We start from the raw sequence: 19348 nt of genomic DNA on the forward strand, positions 1-19348 counted from the left end.
CAGACCTGTGGCGTCATGCCGTCTCCGGTTCTTTCTCCACCCTCTATGGGTAGGTAGCCGGTCACCAAGATACCTGTACACGCCGCACGAACTACCTTTATCCCCATAAACCCCATTCCCGTGCAGCTCTCTACTTCCAATTTGTCTATGAGATCGCCCGCGCCGCGACAGGTTCCTCCTCTACAGCTTTCCGTCTCCTCTCCGGTCCCACCCTCCACTGATGCTATTTCCATTTCCGGTAAGGCGGGCCGCGGGATGCTTCAGAATGCTTCAGAGGGAGAAGAAAAGCTTCTTGATTGTTGGTGGGCAGCATCGGGTATGAGCTTGGCGGCAGAGAGAGAGAGAGTTGAGGTTGAGGACATGCTAGACTGGGGAGAGTGGAAGCGAGAGAGAGAGAGAAGGCAAAGGGGAGACCGGTTCCCGAATGCGTGTGAGAGTGTGAGTGGAGCCCAATGAGTGTGACTTGGGCCAAGATGCACTAAAACAATCGTTAATGCCCGTTGCTAAGGAATCGGTAAGCAACAGGAATGCATGAAGGAAAGGGAATGCAAATGAGCTGCTCGTTGTAGCTCACTTGCATTCTCGATTCCATCGCTAAACAGTCAACCGGTCGAGCATGGGCAGAGCAGCCAAGTGTTATGCTGGCTGCGCTGCGCATGCCAAGGACATCCTTTATGGACGTCCTTCACTATATATATATATATATATATATATATATATTTATAAAAAGACGAGCTGTGCCTATGGACGTCCTCCCCCCCCCCCCACCACCGAGATAGCTGCCGCTTCCCCCTCCCCCCTGCATTGAAATGAGAGCATCCTGCAGCCCCGCCTCCTCGCCATCCTCCGCACCCCCAGGGCCCCTGCCCTGCCCTGATGTTGCCGCCACCGCTCCCCCCCTCCACCCGCCCCCCTCCATCTGCCGCCGGGCCCTCACAGCGCTTCTCATCTCCGTGTGAAGGTGCTGCAGCAAGCAACAGCTGATCGCTTCCCTTCGGACTTTCCTCCTTTCCTCCCTGGCCCGCCCTCGTCTGGAGGGGGGGAGCGGAGGCGGTGATGAACTCAGGGGCGGGGCAACGGGATGCGGAGGATGGTGGGGAGGCCGGGGCTGCGGGAAGCTGTCATTTCAATGCAAGGGGGGGGGGGGGGGCTGAGCTAAACGCACTGTGAGAGACTTCCAGGTCTCTCAGCTGAGTGAAGAACGTCCATAAAGGATGTCCCCGACGAGCACTCAACCTACACCTAGATAAACAGAACAACACCAACATCAGAGATCTAATGAACTTCCTAGACTGATGGAACTTCACAGCAGCACAAGGGACATCATCCCACACAAAGGGCCACCTTGTGGACATACTACTACTACTACTTAACATTTCTAGAGCGCTACTAAGGTTACGCAGCGCTGTACAATTTAACAAAGAGAGACAGTCCCTGCTCAAAGAGCTTACAATCTAATAGACAAGTGAACGGTCGGTCCGATAGGGGCAATCAAATTGGGGCAGTCTGGATTCACTGAACGGTAAGGGTTAGGTGCCGAACGCAGCATTGAAGAGGTGGGCTTTAAGCAAAGACTTGAAGACGGGCAGGGAGGGGGCTTGGTGTAAGGGCTCAGGAAGGTTGTTCCAAGCATAGGGTGAGGTGAGGCAGAATGAGCGGAGCCTGGAGTTGGCGGTGGTGGATAAGGGTACTGAGAGGAGGGATTTATCCTGTGAACGGAGGTTACGGGCGGGAACGTAAGGGGAGATGAGGGTAGAAAGATAGTGAGGGGCAGCAGACTGAGTGCATTTGTAGGTAAGAAGGAGAAGCTTGAATGCGGTATCTGATCGGAAGCCAGTGAAGTGACCTGAGGAGAGGGGTGATATGAGTATATCGGTTCTGGCGGAATATGAGACGTGCAGCAGAGTTCTGAACAGATTGAAGGGGGGATAGATGGCTAAGTGGGAGGCCGGTGAGGAGTAAGTTGCAGTAGTCCAGGCGAGAGGTAATGAGAGCGTGGACGAGAGTTCGGGTGGTGTGTTCAGAGAGGAAAGGGTGAATTTTGCTGATGTTAAAGAGGAAGAAGCGACAGGTCTTGGCTATCTGCTGGATATGCGCAGAGAAGGAGAGAGAGGAGTCAAAGATGACTCCGAGGTTGCGGGCAGATGAGACGGGGAGGATGAGGGTGTTATCAACTGAGATAGAAAGTGGAGGAAGAGGAGAAGTGGGTTTTGGTGGAAAGACGATAAGCTCGGTCTTGGACATGTTCAGTTTCAGGTGGCGGTTGGACATCCAGGCAGCAATGTCGGATAAGCAGGCCAATACCTTTGCCTGGGTCTCCGCGGTGATGTCTGGTGTGGAGAGACACTGGGTGTCATCAGCATAGAGATGATACTGGAAACCATGAGATGAGATCAGGGAGCCCAGGGAAGAGGTGTAGATTGAGAAGAGAAGGGGTCCAAGGACAGATCCCTGGGGAACACCAACAGATAAGGGGATGGGGGTGGAGGAAGATCCATGAGAGTGAACTTTGAAGGTGCGGTGGGAGAGATAGGAGGAGAACCAGGAGAGGACAGAACCCTGGAACCCAAATGAGGACAGTGTGGCAAGAAGTAAGTCATGATTGACAGTGTCAAAAGCGGCGGATAGATCGAGGAGGATGAGGATGGAGTAGTGGGCTCTGGATTTGGCAAGGAACAGGTCATTACAGACTTTAGAGAGTGCCGTTTTTGTCGCGTGAAGAGGTTCTCACACGGGTTCTCAGTAAATAGCAGTAAATAGCAAGCACATACTGGAAAACCACAGATGGGAAGACCATAACAAGCGCAATTTCACACAAAAATGGAAAGAGAACAGAAATAACCCCAAAACCACCACACACATACATAACCAGAGGGAAGGTAGACAACCACACCTTCTGGGAAACAGCGAAGAACAAACACTACAACCTAACACCAAATGACATCCACTTCATGAGAAACTGGGATGAAACAAGCGACAATATCCTGAACATAATAGCAACGATCAAAACATATTTACTTATCATTCAAAAGCAGCCAAAACAGGTCTGGACCTGATGGAAAACTGGGCAGCAACATTCAAACTCAAACTAAATAGGGACAAAACCAAATTCCTATCTCTATCAAGTCCACACAACCCCACATCACACCAAAACATCAATCAAAACACATCTAAAAATACTGGAAATCATCCTTGTTAGTCGCTTCTGCATGTAAATCATAATTATATCTTCCACCGCAAGGCAAACTGTAGGCAATCACTGTAATTTCATAAGAATGTAAATTGTAAGCCACTTTGAGCTGAAACTTGTTTTGGATAACAGTGGGATACAAGAATGCATAAATAAATAACTGTTACTTTGTGGCCATGTGGTGGGGAGCACTTATCGCCACCCACTGAAGTGGTGTTAAGGGCTCCCATGGTAACTGGGCAGTGCATGGTGACGCCCAATTACTGCTGGGTTAGCGCCACACTACAAAAAGAAAATTTCCCAGTGCGCTGGAAATAGTGCGTACTTGAGCCGGGCTTACCGCAGCTTTGTAAAAGGGCCCCTCAGTCTTTTATTGTTGTTAGTCAACTTGTTTCCTTTGAGTTGGAATTCTGTTGGTCTCTCCCGTTTGTTTCTTTTGTTCTATTGTGCTTTGGGATTTTCTTTTGCTTTTAGAAACTGCCCTTATTATTTGTGTATTAACAGTGAGAGGGAGAGAGAGAGAGAGTGTGTGTGTGCTTTCACATACACACACACTTTGCCCGGGGAAAAAGCGAGCCCCCTAAACATTTTGCAGTGACGATTACAAGCTTGCACTTAATTAAAATTTTACATGTACAAGGTGACATCTATTTCAAACAATGTTGTATGGTTTAATAGAAATTCATCTTAATGTTACTGAGATGTCAAATTTTAAATAACATTACCCAGAACTTAAGAGTTTCTAACACAGTTAATGTCAACCTGAACAGTCTGAATGTTTAAAAATCTTTCAGCGCTGTATCTTTCTTCAGATCTGAATATCTTTTTGATAACATTTTGTTTATCAAATGCGCAATGACATCACAGATGACATCAGCGAGTAAGTAATTAAGGCATGTCAGAAACTGAGATTTGTGACAGCAGTTTGTAAAATTTAAAAATCTCTTGTAATTTTGTGTCAGTGACATAAATAAATGTCACTTTGTGCAAGTAAAATTGTAATTAATTTGGTGTAGGTTCGAGGTTGTTATTGCAAAATGCTTAGGGGGCTCACTTTTTTCCAAACACACACATTAATGTATGTGTGTGTATATATGTGTGTGTGTATTTATATGTGTATAAAATGTAATGTTGGTTTGAGGAAGGGCAGATCAGGGGCCTGAAAATTGAAGGTTCACCTAGAGCATTGAATGCTCTTGCAGCAGCCCTAACTGTGATTGTTGGTATGGCCTGTGCTGTTTTTACATTCACTCAGTGGTTGCAGAATGGCTTTGTTAATTTGCTCACTACTGCACCCAAATAACTGGCACCTGTGCCATACTTAGTTAAATCGCAAACCTTAAACTCCATGGCTGAGAAAAATGATCAAAACAAAAAAGCTGTAGCCATTGTGACTAGAGTGGGTACAGCAGCTCCCAACTTTTTTTTTGTTGGTATTGGGGCATACCCATTTTACTGGGTTCATCATCTTTCCATGAAACTCCGTCATTTGTTTTCCTAATAGTAATTTTGTTAATCATGTGGCTTCAGATGATATGTAAAAGTTGAGGCTGCCGTAGTTTTTCAAACCTGGTACAAAATGTTTCGTTTGGAAGAATTACATAGCTGATGAGATTGTCACTTATTTGAATCTACAACATATGTAGAGTTCACAGAGACAATAGACCTGTGCTGGAGAGGTGAATTGCTAAAAACAAAAACAGCAATTCAAAATACAAACATCGGAAATGCACGTTTTCTGAAGCTGTCAGGGAAAGAAAGATTTCCCACTAGGGTCATTCTATGTCAAGTGGTCTGATTTCAGAGAAGTGCCCTGCTCGACCATCACGGATTTCAGTGAAATTTTCTGTGAACATTCATACACGTCCCCAATGAACATTGGTAAAGTTTTATGTTCACCGATGCAATACTTGCTGAGATCTAGGGTCATTCCATGTCAAGTGGTCTTGTGGTCCCTGCGCGACCATCACGGATTTCGATGAAATTTTCTGTGAACATTCATACATATCCCCAATGAACATTGGTAAAGTTTTACGTTCGCCGATGCAATACTTGCTGAGATACAGTAATCTGTTTGACCCCATACTGCAGCCTTCTATGGTATGACTCCGAGATTTCGACAACTTTGATGCACTGTATCTCCGGCAATATTTTGTTGAGAGAAACAAAACTTGGCCATCTTGTACAACATTTTGTGCTCTATTAAACAAAATAATAAAAAAAATCTTCATGAGCGATTTCCATGAAGAAAACTTGGAGCAAACTTGGTCCGAAAAATTTGTGGCACGAAAAAATTGTAAAGTTTGGCTTTTTATATCTCAGGAATTAAAGGTGTGATAAACGTGAAACTTTGCACACAACAACTTACCAACACAAGGTTTTTGAATATAAAATTTCATTCCCTATCATCAAGCCGATCAATCCATAGACTGGTGGGTTGTGTCCATCTACCAGCAGGTGGAGATAGAGAATATACACCTGCTGGTAGATGGACACAACCCACCAGTCTATGGATTGATCGGCTATGATTAAGGGAAAGAAAATTATCAGGTATGATACATAATTTTACCTTCTCCTAATAGTTTCCATTAGTTCACAAATGTGTAAAGTTGATGATTTTTGCCAAAACGCCAAAAATAAGGTATTTTTAGCCCACTTTTACAAAAAAAGACCTTCTGGAAACTCTTTTTAATCATTTTCATTAGAAAGAGCATATTTCAAACTCCTTAAAAAAGTAGGGTTGGTTTTTCATCGCTGGCATATAAGGCCCTAGAAATAGGGACAAAGTTGAGGACGTTGCTATAGCACTCTGCTATCGCAACATCACATGCATTCTATTATTTTTGTTTTATACAGACATTAGTGCCTAAATTGCGTTGGTCCATGGTGATATTGTCACTACCAGTTCAGGAACTTGAACCAGTAACCCCATCGCCATAGGGGTCACGCCCGATAGCTGTGCAATACCAGCCACGGGTGGGTTTCTTGGATGAGGATCCCAAGCCTCTAGTTTGGTTTCTTCATCAAGGTTCCAAAGCCTTGTGTGGGTATCTGTCTGGTTCCCAAGCCGACGATTGGGCAGCTTATCCTAGGTTCCTAAGCCTAAAGTGGGTATCTTAAATGGTTCCCAAGCCGAAGTCCGTAATGTTTGTATGAACTGCCAAATTCCAATGATTGCTTATTTATTATTGAATTTACAAGCCACTTTCTTTAGTGTCACTTCTGGGAATTGATACTGGCAGCCTGACGACGTAACTGATGGTGCTGGAAGCACACAATAAGATGTTGTCCTGGAACCCAACAAACATCTTTTCTTTCAGGCCAATAAAATGAATGAGCCGGGCCTGGTGGATGCATAAATGTTACCAATGCATCATTTTGTTCGATGGAAATTTCTACAACGTTGCCTACCCACCACTTATTGTCATAAATGCAGGCAACATAACAACCAGGCAATAGTTTGGCCAATTTTAAATTAGGATCGACGATGTTGGAAATTTTGGCCACAAAGTTAATCATGTAATTTGAAACTTTGCTGACAGAAATCGAATTCGAATCAACTGGCACAAACTGGTGATGATATCTTGTGCCAGCTATTGTGCAGCTAGCTTTCCGTTTTTCTTCTTGTAGCATACTGTTTTCTTGGATTTCTTCAGTCGGAACATACATATATTTAATTCCATGAATGTTTTTGTCACAAAAGTTAAACAGATCTATTGGCGTCAGTATTTGGTCAGTTAATGGTCGCTGGAGGCTGGTTCGAGCAGCCAAACGTTTAGTCATGCCACCAACTCCATCACATGGTGACTTGCCATGACTCATGCCAAAAAAGTTCCATTCGGCCTCAATTTCAAAATCATTCTTGTGATTGCACAGATTGACAAAATTTTTGTAATTTTTGTATTGTGCTGCTGAACCGTCACTAAAGTAGTATATTCTTGTAATCTTTGTTTTATTCGTCAAAAACTCAATCAACTTCCGAATGAACATGTGCACGGAAACCGTATCATGTTGCATATGATCAGATCTGACGAAGAAGGGCAACCTTCAAAAGCTAATCAAGAAATGTATTAAGTTATGTCCAATAAAAAAGGTATCATCTTATTTTCTTTTCCATGTTTTATTTTGTTTGATTTCTATTGATTCCTCTTGGGCTGAAACTGGAGCACTCTCTCTTCATGAGATATGCAGTGCAGCAACATGGGCTTCTAAGCTCTCATTTGCCCGACATTACAGGTTGGATGTGGCTGCTGAGAGGGATGTGCGCTTTGGAGCTCAAGTGTTAGCGCGTGGTGTGGCTTGTTCCCACCCTATCTAGGGATTGCTTTGTTACATCCCATTCGTAATGGCTTCATCTGCTTGATGACAAGGAAGGGAAAATTAGGTTCTTACCTTGGTAATTTTCTTTCCTTTAGTCATAGCAGATGAAGCCATGAGCCCTCCCTGTCTGATTGACTGTGTGCTGATGTGACGCTATTTGATGTTCAGTTTCTTTCCTGAAGATTTAGTCCTTCCTTGGGAGAAAGTTGGAAAACAGTCTTCAGAATTACTGTTCAAGTGCAGGAGGATGAGTTCATTCCCTCCTTTGAGTTACAGGAGGACGAGTTCATTCCCTCCTTTTGAGTTAATGCTCCTGTTATGGGGCCATCGTTCGCTGTGAGGAAAGTTCATGTTATTCCCATTGCGGTCTGTATACTGCTTTGGAAGCTTCAAATACTGAAGAGGCAGTGGAGCTAGCTGGCCAAGAGCTACTATGGTTTTTGAGTGCTCTCTATCTCCCCCTGCTGGTTGATGGACACAACCCATTCGTAATGGCTTCATCTGCTATGACTAAAGGAAAGAAAATTACCAAGGTAAGAACCTAATTTTCCCTTATGGAACTTTAAACACAATCTTAATACACATTTGTTAAATGTTTATATACATATGTTTCAACATTTTTATTGATGACTAGTAAAAGAAGCCCGTTTCAGAGGAAATGAAACAGGCTAGCAAGGTTTTCGTCTCCAACACCCTCCTCCCTCCCTGGCCAACCCCTTCGTTGTTCTGGCATTGGTCCGCCCCCAACGTTATGACGTTAGATGTGAGGGCGGGGCCCGGAGCGATTTCCCACCCACCTCTGCCTCCCTGCCTCCCACCCTGCTAACCCCTTCTTTGTTCTGCCATTGCTCTGCCCTCGAGGGCGGGGCCCGGAGTGATTTCCCACCTCCCTGCCTCCCTCCCTGCCAACCCCTTCGTTGTTCTGCCATTGCTCCGCCCTCGAGGGCGGGGCCAGGAGTGATTTCCCACCCACCCCCGCCTCCCTGCCAACCCCTTCGTCGTTCTGCCATTGCTCCGCCCTCGAGGGCGGGGCCCGGAGCGATTTTGGTGGCTTCACCACCACGAACCTTCGAACCTTTTTGAAGGAAGTCAGGGCTTGGCTTCACTGACGTCAGTGTCCTCAGAACGTTGAGGGTGAGTTTTATTATAGTAGATAATTCAAAAAGAACATTTCCAATTAACAGATGGAAATAAAATACACAGCTCAAATTTGTGTTCAACTCTAACAGAATAATACAGTCTACCATCAAGCTTTTCTCCCATTTTTCTCCCTCCCCCCACTTCCAAGATGACCCTCTTGCACTGCTCAACACATTGTAATAAAATCCATTTATGACTATCAAGAATAATAACTATATCGCAACGCTGCTTCAAAAAAACATAAATAGTGTAACCATCAACTGTCACTGCAGTATTTATAAAGTACTGCTCTAGCGGAGTGCCTTAACTCTGATTACACCCCACCTTAATTAAGTAACCTACTATTAACCCATCCCCCAAGTCCCTACCCAATCTCTAACTATCAATGAATATTCCCACTCCCTGTATCCTAACCCTCCCTGGCAATTCACCTGACCACCCAAAGGCCAAAACATTAAATTAAAATAGAAAAAGAAAAAAGAAAACACACGTCTTCCCTTTCAGAGCTTGTTAAATATTAAACTACAAGCTTTATGTGACAAGGATTGTATATAGGGTTCCCACACCGCCAAAAATGCTTTCCGCCTCTTAGGGGAAGACCCAACGCCCCTGCGTTCCAGTAAAAGAAGTTCATGTAATTTGTTCCTCCAATGCCAGAAATCTGGCGGGGACTCACTCGTCCACGCACCCATTATGAGCTTCTTCCCCACCATACTTGCCTTACGGATAAGCTGCTGGGTCCCCTTACCATGAAGTCGAAATACTTCATATTTGTCCAATAATACCCCCTGTGGCGAAAGTGGAATCCGAACATTCACCAGGGACTCTAAATATTGGAATATCTGCCTCCAAAAGGCCTGAATCTTATGGCAAGTCCAAAGGGAGTGCAACAACGTACCCTCTCTCTGCCCACATTTCACACAAAGCGGATCCACAACCCCCCCCAAATTTGAACAATTGGCTTTTGGCCATATATGCCCTGTACGTTATACGATATTGACACTCCCGGAGGCCTGCATTTACTGATATCTGAGGAATACGTGGTATCAGTTTATGAAAATCTAACTGCAAATTTGGTTGTCCCAAATCCACTGCCCACCTTTGACGAATAGAGTCCGTGTCTCTCTTTCCCTCCAGCTCCCCTATGGCTTTCTGTAGGCTTGATACTGACAACCTGTCTCCGGGGATCATCCCAAAAAAGGCCCTGATTCTACGCCCATGTCCACTCTCCAGCTTACTTTGGTCCGGAGAGCGGACATAGTGAGCCAGTTGATGGTATGCAAATAGGTGGTTCATACTAATACCAACTCCTAAGGCTCCTAGAGACAGGATCTTTCCCCTTGTATCCAGGACATGCTCAAGTCTCGTGATTCCCAGTTCCGCCCATCTGCGAAATATTTTGTTTTCAGACCCTGGGGTAAATTGTGGGTTGTCCTGCAGTGGCAGCAGATCTGAAACATCTGCCTACAAGCCCCATATCTTATTCAAATCCCTCCAGACCTCCCGCAAGGGACCCAACAGTATACTGTTACGAATGTGTGTCGGTACTGCTCTCAATGCAATAAGTAGTGTGGATGGAACGGTTTAAAAAACTCATATTCCATACCCCGTGGCGTATAGTCCTGCCTCCTCCTCAGCCAGTCCCCCAAGTGGCGCAGCAGACAAGCTTGGTTATATCTGCGGATATTGGGAAGTCCCATGCCTCCCTCTCTCCATGGGCCCATGAGTAAGTTCAATGGAAGTTTCGGTTTAGCATCTCTCCACACAAACCTCCTCAGATATCGATATAACTGACTTAGGTCTTTACGCCGAAGCCACAGGGGCAGCACCTGGAATGTATATAGCCACCTCGGAAATTCGACCATTCGAAACAGATGTATCCGCCCGTGCAACGTAAGCGGTAACGTCCCCCACGTACTCAGCCGACCCTTTAACTTGTCTAACAGGTGATTAAAATTGAGCTGGTATAACATGGACGTTCTCATAGAGATCCTCACCCCTAAATATGGAAGAAAGTCCGAAGCCCACTTGAGCGGGAATCTAGCTTCCCATTCCGTCTTCACACTTGTGTGGGCTGTCAACGCCAAAGATTTAGAATAATTAATTTTGAGCCCTGCAAGGTCGCCATATTCCTGGAACAATTCCAACAAAGCTCTCAACGACCTACCGGGGTGGGTGAGATGTACTAAGATATCGTCCGCAAACGCGGAAACATTAAACGAGGAGGTTCCCCACTTCACCCCCTCCACTTCTGGATGGTTCTCGATTTCCCTAATCAATGGGTCCAGAGCAAGCACAAACAACAATGGGGACAGTGGACACCCCTGGCGGGTGCCTCTTCTGATCGGAAACAGTGCCGACTGCTCCCCATTGACCCACATGAATGCCTGTGGGTTAGAGTAGAGTGCAACCACTGCCGCAAGGAATTTACCGTCCACGCTGACTTTTTCCATAACCGCGAACATGAAATTCCAAATCACCCGATCAAAGGCCTTCTCTGCATCGAAACTGACCAACAGGGAAGGCGTTTTCCACATCTCCACAATCTCCAGGGATGCCAAGAGTGCCCGAACATTACTCCCTACCGACCTGCCTTTCACAAATCCCACTTGTGGGGACGCAATCAGGTCTGGCAGCACTCGAGGCAGTCGGTTGGCCAGGATCTTAGCATAGATCTTGACATCACAATTTAATAGGGATATGGGCCTATACGACCCTACATCATTCCCATCTTTTCCAGGCTTCAATAACACTATTACTTTTGTCACGTTCTATGTATCTGACAATACCCCAGAAGTTGCCACGTCATTATAAAGATTTAACAGAGGAATTGTCACCTGATCTTGAACTATATTGTAATATGCTATGGTGTATCCATCTGGCCCTGGTGCCTTTTGTATATTACTCTGCTGAAGCGCCCGCATCAGCTCACCTTCTGTAATGGGACCATTTAGATACATCTTCTGGGATTCTGACACCTGAGGCAAGGCCTGATTGATTAAGTATAACGTACTATCTTGCATTATATCTAATGGCTCCCTATACAATCTCTCATAATACCTTTTAAAACGATCTGCGATGTCTTTAGACTCCCTGAGGAGATGGCCACCCTCAATTTTTACCTCTAAAATTCTCTGAGTACCTCTTTTCCCCCGCACCAATCTCCCCAACAGTGCCCCAGCTTTGTTGCCATGAATGAAATATTGATATTAATACTTATGAGACTTAACCGCCCTCTGATGGAGTAATTCATTCAGTGCTTTCTGAGTGGCTAAGAGAGCGCCTTTCTCCTCAGGTGTCATGTGGATCCCACACCTAACCCTCTGCGAATGGACCTCCTTCTCCAGTCTAATGATCTCTTTGACCCTCATCCTCTTAACTCTAGCCTTATAGGCAATTATCTCTCCCCGTATCACCGCTTTAGACTTTTCCCAATATAAACTGGGTTGGTTCTGATGTTGTTGGTTGTGGGTCGCATACTCCCTCTTTTTCACTTATGTGTGCTTTAAATTGTGAGTCCCAAAATAACTCAAAGGGGAATCTCCAACCCCCCCCCCTCCTCCCCCAGTCCCTATTCCCTGCAACTGGAACCAAATGATCGAATGATCCGACACTTCGCACGGCCCTATCTCTGCTACTAATACTTTTGAAAAGAGAGCTCTTGAAATGAGGAAATAATCGATACGCGATTGTGTAAGATGTGCTCTAGAAGTATGTGTGTAGTCCCTTACATTCGGGTGTAATACTCTCCATACATCAATCAAATCCAGTGTGGAGCAGAGAAAGGGCAGGCCCCTCGCCCCTGGACTCTGAACTGCCGTCGAAGGACTCGTTTTATCCATCTGAGCATCGTACACCAGATTAAAATCAAACTGAGCTCTCTTTTTCATCAAGCACTGCCATTTCCTCCCCTCACCCTCCCCACTGACAGTTTGAACTTCGTGGGTGTGGCTTGGATCTCTTTCAGGGGGAGAAAACTAACAACTTATAGCAGCAGCTTCAGAGAGCATTTTCCATCTCACAGATAGGCTGCAGAGAATACCTTCTCCTGCTTTAGACTTAGCCTGGCCTCAGAATGACATCCTATAGTATATCTCCTATCAAACTGAGCTCTCTTTTTCATCAAGCACTGCCATTTCCTCCCCTCACCGTCCCCACTGACAGTTTGAACTTCGTGGGTGTGGCTTGGATCTCTTTCAGGGAGAGAAAACTAACAACTTATAGCAGCAGCTTCAGAGAGCATTTTCCATCTCACAGATAGGCTGCAGAAAATACCTTCTCCTGCTTTAGACTTAGCCTGGCCTCAGAATGACATCCTATAGTATATCTCCTATCAAACTGAGCTCTCTTTTTCATCAAGCACTGCCATTTCCTCCCCTCACCCTCCCCACTGACAGTTTGAACTTCGTGGGTGTGGCTTGGATCTCTTTCAGGGAGAGAAAACTAACAACTTATAGCAGCAGCTTCAGAGAGCATTTTCCATCTCACAGATAGGCTGCAGAGAATACCTTCTCCTGCTTTAGACTTAATCCTACCCACCCTACCCCTCTACCCACCCACCCCTAGAGTGACATGTCTTATATAACCTCCCTATCAACCCACTCATTACTTTACCTCACCCATTTCTATTCTTCTATCACCTTCTCCCACTACTCCAACCAGAGTTACACCTAATCACACTGACCACCCTTCAACATCTTCTGTCCTTCTGTGACTGTTCTCTTGTGCTTGACTGCTTAAATATTTTAAATTTAAATGCTTTACTTTTTGTCTATTAGATTGTAAGCTCTTTGAGCAGGGACTGTCTTTCTTTTGTGTTTGTACAGCGCTGCGTACACTTTGTAGCGCTCTAGAAATGTTAAATAGTAGTAGTAGTAGTAGTAAAATCTCCTCCCAGAATCACATTTCCCCCCTGATGGGGACCCAGCAGCTCAATGAGGGTTCGGTGGAATTTACGGTCAAATACATTGGGTGCATATACATTACATAAAATATACTTGGACTGCCCCAACTCCATTTCGACTAATACGTATTTACCCTCTGAGCCCCGCTTAACACGGTTTCTCCGAGGACAAGCAGGCTGCTTGTTCTCACGACTGGGTTGTCGGCCACGGCAGCCCCCACCAACCGGAAGAAAACTTCACAGGCGGTCCCACATGCAGGGCACGCCCACCGCGCATGCGTTGCCGTCTTCCCGCCCGTGCGCGACTGTTCCCGCTCAGTTTTTTTCTATTCCGCGCTGGAGAGAGACGTGTTATCGTCTCTCTGTCAGCCCCGGAAACCAGAGTGTGGCCTAGCCGCGGCTTTTTTCTATTCGCGTACGCGTTCGCGTATTTTTTTCTATCGCTTTAAAAAAAAAAAAAAGAAGTTTCCTCGTCGTTCTTAGCCAAGAGGGCGCTTCGTTGCGGCCTTGTGGCTGCGCGGTCGTTTTCTTTTCGGGTGTGCTTTTTACCGCCACCATCGACAACTTTGACTTCGCCGACGCGATTTTTCCGTTGATGTCCTCGAAGGTCCCGAGCGGATAAAAAAGTGTGGTCGATGTGGCCGGCAGATCTCGCAAACCGATACCCACGCTTGGTGCCTCCAGTGCCTCGGCCCGGAGCATAATACCAAGACGTGCACCTTGTGTCTCGGCAAAAGGAAGCGGACACAGGTGGCGAGGCAAGTTCTTCGGGACCGTCTTTTCGGTACTTGCGCCGCCCTTCGACGTCGACTTCGACGGCATCGGTGTCGACGGCTGGATCTTCGGTACCGGTACCGATGTCGACGAAATCGGCGCCGACTCTGGCACCGACCCCAGGAGTACAGGTACCGTTGGCCCACCGGGGGTGAGCGGCCGCGCGGGCAGTGGCCCCGGCCACTCCCTCTACCCAGGGCCATCGGGACCGAACCCTGTCGGAGCCGATTCCTCGAGGCCGGGGGGTTCTACCTCCTCTTCGTCTCTGCCGCCGAGCGCCGGGCATCGAAAGAAAGCGAAGAAACACCGTCATCGGTCGCCCACGGCGCACGGGACTGCCAGCTCCGCTACCTCGAGGGATGACTCGACGCCCAGGAAGCGGCAGTGCCAAGAGGAGCATTCCCCCTCGGTTGAAGAGGTGTCGCTGCGTCAGTCCGCGGGTACTTCGGTACCATCTCCTGGAGCCGAGCAGCTTCCGACACCCACACCGGCCCCCCTGCCTTTCCCGACAGCGTGCCTTGACGAGTGCCTCCGAGCCATCCTTCCGGGGATTCTGGAAGGGCTGATGCGTCAGGCTCTGCCGGCACCGGGGGTGCTTGCGCCCCCGGCGCCGTTGATGGAGGCGCCGGTGTGCTCTAGCCCGATGCCGAGGCCGCCAACGCCGCTTGCGGCACAGGTGTCGACCGCCACGCAGGTGGAGTCGACATCGATGGAGGGAGCTTCGTCCCCGCCGGCGCGGGAGTCCACCACTCGACACCATCATCGAGGACGTGGTTCCTCGCAGTCAAGACGGGCCCGGTTGAGGTCTGAGCTGCAAGAGCTCATGTCCGACACCGAGGAAGAGGAGGCCTCGTGCGGGGAGGAGGAGGACCCCAGATATTTCTCCTCAGAGCTGTGGGCCTTCCCTCCGACCCCACTCCTTCACTGGAGAGGAAGCTCTCGCCCCCTGAGAGTCTCTCCTTTGCCTCCTTTGTCAGGGATATGTCTATTTGCATTCCCTTTCCCGTGGCCACTGTGGATGAGCCGAGGGCTGAGATGCTCGAAGTCCTCGACTATCCATCACCACCTAGCGAGTCTTCCACGGTGCCGTTGCACAATGTCCTCAAAGAGACACTGCTTCGGAACTGGCTGAAGCCATTATCTAATCCCACCATCCCCAAGAAAGCGGAGTCCCAATACAGGATCCACTCTGACCCAGAGTTGATGCGGCCTCAATTGCCTCATGACTCGGCGGTCGTGGACTCTGCTCTCAAGAGAGCACGGAGTTCGAGGGATACCGCCTCGGCGCCCCCGGGACGGGAGTCTCACACTCTAGACTCGTTTGGGAGGAAGGCCTACCAATCGTCCATGCTCGTGACCCGCATCCAGTCATACCAGCTCTACACGAGCATTCACATGCAGAACAATGTGAGGCAACTGGCGGACCTGGTCGACAAGCTCCCCCGGAGCAGTCCAGGCCTTTTCAGAAGGTGTTCAGGCAGCTGAAGGCGTGCAGAAAGTTCCTGTCCAGGGGTATCTATGACACCTGTGATGTGGCATCTCGAGCTGCGGCCCATGGTATAGTGATGCGCAGAATCTCCTGGCTGCATGCCTCTGACCTGGACAACCGCACCCAGCAGCGGCTGGCGGATGTCCCTTGCCGGGGGGATAACATTTTCGGCGAGAAGGTCGAGCAGTTGGTGGACCAACTACACCAGCGGGAAACCGCTCTCGACAAACTCTCCCATCGGATGCCTTCAGCATCCACCTCTGCAGGTGAACGTTTTTCCCGGGCCCGGCAGGCTGCACCTTACGCCTACAGCAAGCGTAGGTACACCCAGCCGGCCTGAAGGCCTCCTCAGGCACAGGGACAGTCCCAGTGTGCTCGTTCCCGTCAACAGCGTGCGCCTAAGCAGCCCCCTGCGCCTCCACAGCAAAAGCAGGGGACGGGCTTTTGACTGGATCCATGGGAACATAGCCGCCATCAAAGTGTCCGTGCCGGACGACCTGCCGGTCGGGGGGAGGTTGAAAGCTTTTCACCAAAGGTGGCCTCTTATAACCTCCGATCAGTGGGTTCTCCAAATAGTGCGGTGCGGATACACCCTGAATTTGGTCTCCACCCCACCAAATTGCCCACCGGGAGCCCAATCCTTCAGCTCCCATCACAAGCAGGTACTTGCAGAGGAACTCTCCGCCCTTTTCAGCGCCAATGCAGTCAAGCCCGTGCCACCCGGGCAGGAAGGGCAGGGATTCTATTCCAGGTACTTCCTTGTGGAAAAGAAAACAGGAGGGGATGCGCCCCATCCTAGACCTGAGAGGCCTGAACAAATATCTGGTCAAAGAAAAGTTCAGGATACTTTCCTTGGGCACCCTTCTACCCATGATTCAGAAAGACGATTGGCTATGTTCCCTGGATTTAAAGGACGCTTATACTCACATCCCGATACTGCCAGCTCACAGACAGTATCTCCGATTCCGTCTGGGGACACGGCACTTTCAGTATTGTGTACTGCCCTTTGGGCTCGCCTCTGCACCACGGGTGTTCACGAAGTGTCTCGTGGTGGTTGCGGCGTATCTACGCAAGCTGGGGGTGCACGTGTTCCTGTATCTCGACGATTGACTGGTCAAGAGCACCTCAGAGGCAGGCGCTCTTCGGTCCATGCAGTGCACTATTCACCTTCTGGAGCTGCTGGGGTTTGTGATAAATTACCCGAAGTCCCATCTCCAGCCAGTCCAATCTCTGGAATTCATAGGAGCTCTGCTGAATTCTCAGACGGCTCAGGCCTTTCTTCCCGAAGCAGGGCGCAGAATCTTCTGTCCCTCGCTTCCCAGACCAGAGCGTCTCAGCAGGTCACAGCTCGGCAGATGTTGAGACTCCTGGGTCATAAGGCCTCCACGGTTCATGTGACTCCCATGGCTCGCCTTCACATGAGATCTGCTCAATGGACCCTAGCTTCCCAGTGGTGCCAAGCTACCGGGAATCTAGAAGATGTCATCCGCCTGTCTGCCAGTTGCCACAATTCGCTGCACTGGTGGATGATTCGGACCAATTTGACCCTGGGACGTCCGTTCCAAATTCCGCAGCCCACGAATGTGCTGACGACGGATGCATCTCACCTGGGGTGGGGAGCTCATGTCGATGGGCTCCACACCCAGGGACTGTGGTCCCTCCAGGAACAAGATCTTCAGATCAACCTCCTGGAGCTCCGAGCGGTCTGGAACGCACTGAAGGCCTTCAGAGATTGGCTGCCCTACCAAATTATCCAAATTTGGACAGACAATCAGGTTGCAATGTATTATATCAACAAGCAGGGGGGCACCGGATCTCGCCCCCTGTGTCAGGAAGCCGTCGGGATGTGGAGTTGGGCTTGCCAGTTCGGCATGCTTCTCCAAGCCACATACCTGGCAGGCGTAAACAACAGTTTGGCCGACAGGCTGAGCAGAGTCATGCAACCGCACGAGTGGTCGCTCCATTCCAGAGTGGTACGCAAGATCGTCCGAGAGTGGGGCACCTTTTCGCCTCTCAGACCAACTACAAGCTGCCTCTGTTCTGTTCCAGACTACAGGCGCACGGCAGACTGGCGTCGGATGCCTTTCTCCTTCATTGGGGGAACGGCCTCCTGTATGCTTATCCTCCCATACCTTTGGTGGGGAAGACCTTGCTGAAGCTCAAGCAAGACCACGGCACCATGCTTCTGATAGCGCCTTTTTGGCCCCATCAGATCTGGTTCCCTCTACTTCTGGAGTTGTCCTCCGAAGAACCGTGGAGATTGGAGTCTTTTCCGACTCTCATTTCGCAGAATGACGGAGCGCTTCTGCACCTCAACCTTCAGTCTCTGGCTCTCACGGCCTGGATGTTGAGGGCGTAGATTTTGCTAAGTTGGGTTTGTCTGAGGGTGTCTCCCGCGTCTTGCTTGCCTCCAGAAAGGATTCCACTAAAAAGAGTTACTTTTTCAAGTGGAGGAGGTTTGTCGTTTGGTGTGAGAGCAAGGCCCTAGAACCTCGTTCTTGTCCTGCACAGAACCTGCTTGAATACCTTCTGCACTTATCAGAGTCTGGTCTCAAGACCAACTCGGTAAGGAATCACCTCAGTGCGATTAGTGCTTACCATCATCGTGTAGAGGGTTAAGCCATCTCTGGAGAGCCTTTAGTCGTTCGATTTATGAGAGGCTTGCTTTTGTCAAGGCCTCCTGTCAAGCCTCCTGCAGTGTCATGGGATCTCAACGTCGTCCTCACCCAGCTGATGAAACCTCCTTTTGAGCCACTGAATTCTTGCCATCTGAAGTACTTGACCTGGAAGGTCATTTTCTTGGTGGCAGTTACTTCAGCTCGTAGAGTCAGTGAGCTTCAAGCCCTGGTAGCTCATGCTCCCTATACAAAATTTCATCATAACAGAGTAGTACTCCGCACTCACCCTAAGTTCCTGCCAAAGGTGGTGTCGGAGTTCCATCTTAACCAGTCAATTGTCTTGCCAACATTCTTTCCCAGACCGCATACCCGCCCTGCTGAATGTCAGTTGCACACATTGGACTGCAAGCGAGCGTTGGCCTTCTATCTGGAGCGGACACAGCCCCACAGACAGTCCGTCCAATTGTTTATTTCTTTCGACCCCAATAGGAAGGGGGTCGCTGTTGGGAAATGCACCATCTCCAATTGGCTAGCAGATTGCATTTCCTTCACTTACGCCCAGGCTGGGCTGGCTCTTGAGGGTCATGTCACGGCTCATAGTGTTAGAGCCATGGCAGCATCAGTGGCCCACTTGAAGTCAGCCACTATTGAAGAGATTTGCAAGGCTGCGACGTGGTCATCTGTCCACACATTCACATCTCATTACTGCCTCCAGCAGGATACCCGACGCGACAGTCGGTTCGGGCAGTCGGTGCTGCAGAATCTGTTTGGAGTTTGAATCCAACTCCACCCTCCAGGACCCGATTTTATTCTGTTCAGGCTGCACTCTCAGTTAGTTGTTCTTCGTAGGTCAATTTCTGTTATGCCCTCGCCGTTGCGAGGTTCAATTGACCTGGGTTCTTGTTTTGAGTGAG

The 19348-nt window shown here is 48.5% G+C and overlaps 1 protein-coding gene across 1 annotated transcript in view; it reads left to right on the forward strand.

The window, feature by feature from the left end:
* Positions 1-241: 241 nt before the first annotated feature.
* The window catches only part of LOC115474937 (pericentrin-like), an 899709-nt gene continuing 880602 nt past the window's right edge, over positions 242-19348 (forward strand). Inside the window, exon 1 of the mRNA XM_030210648.1 lies at positions 242-316. The gene's annotated coding sequence lies outside the window, so the exon portion shown is untranslated. The remainder of the gene's footprint in view (positions 317-19348) is intronic.

This window comes from Microcaecilia unicolor, chromosome 7 (assembly GCF_901765095.1).
Source record: "Microcaecilia unicolor chromosome 7, aMicUni1.1, whole genome shotgun sequence".
In the NCBI taxonomy this organism is placed as follows: Eukaryota; Metazoa; Chordata; class Amphibia; order Gymnophiona; family Siphonopidae; genus Microcaecilia; species Microcaecilia unicolor.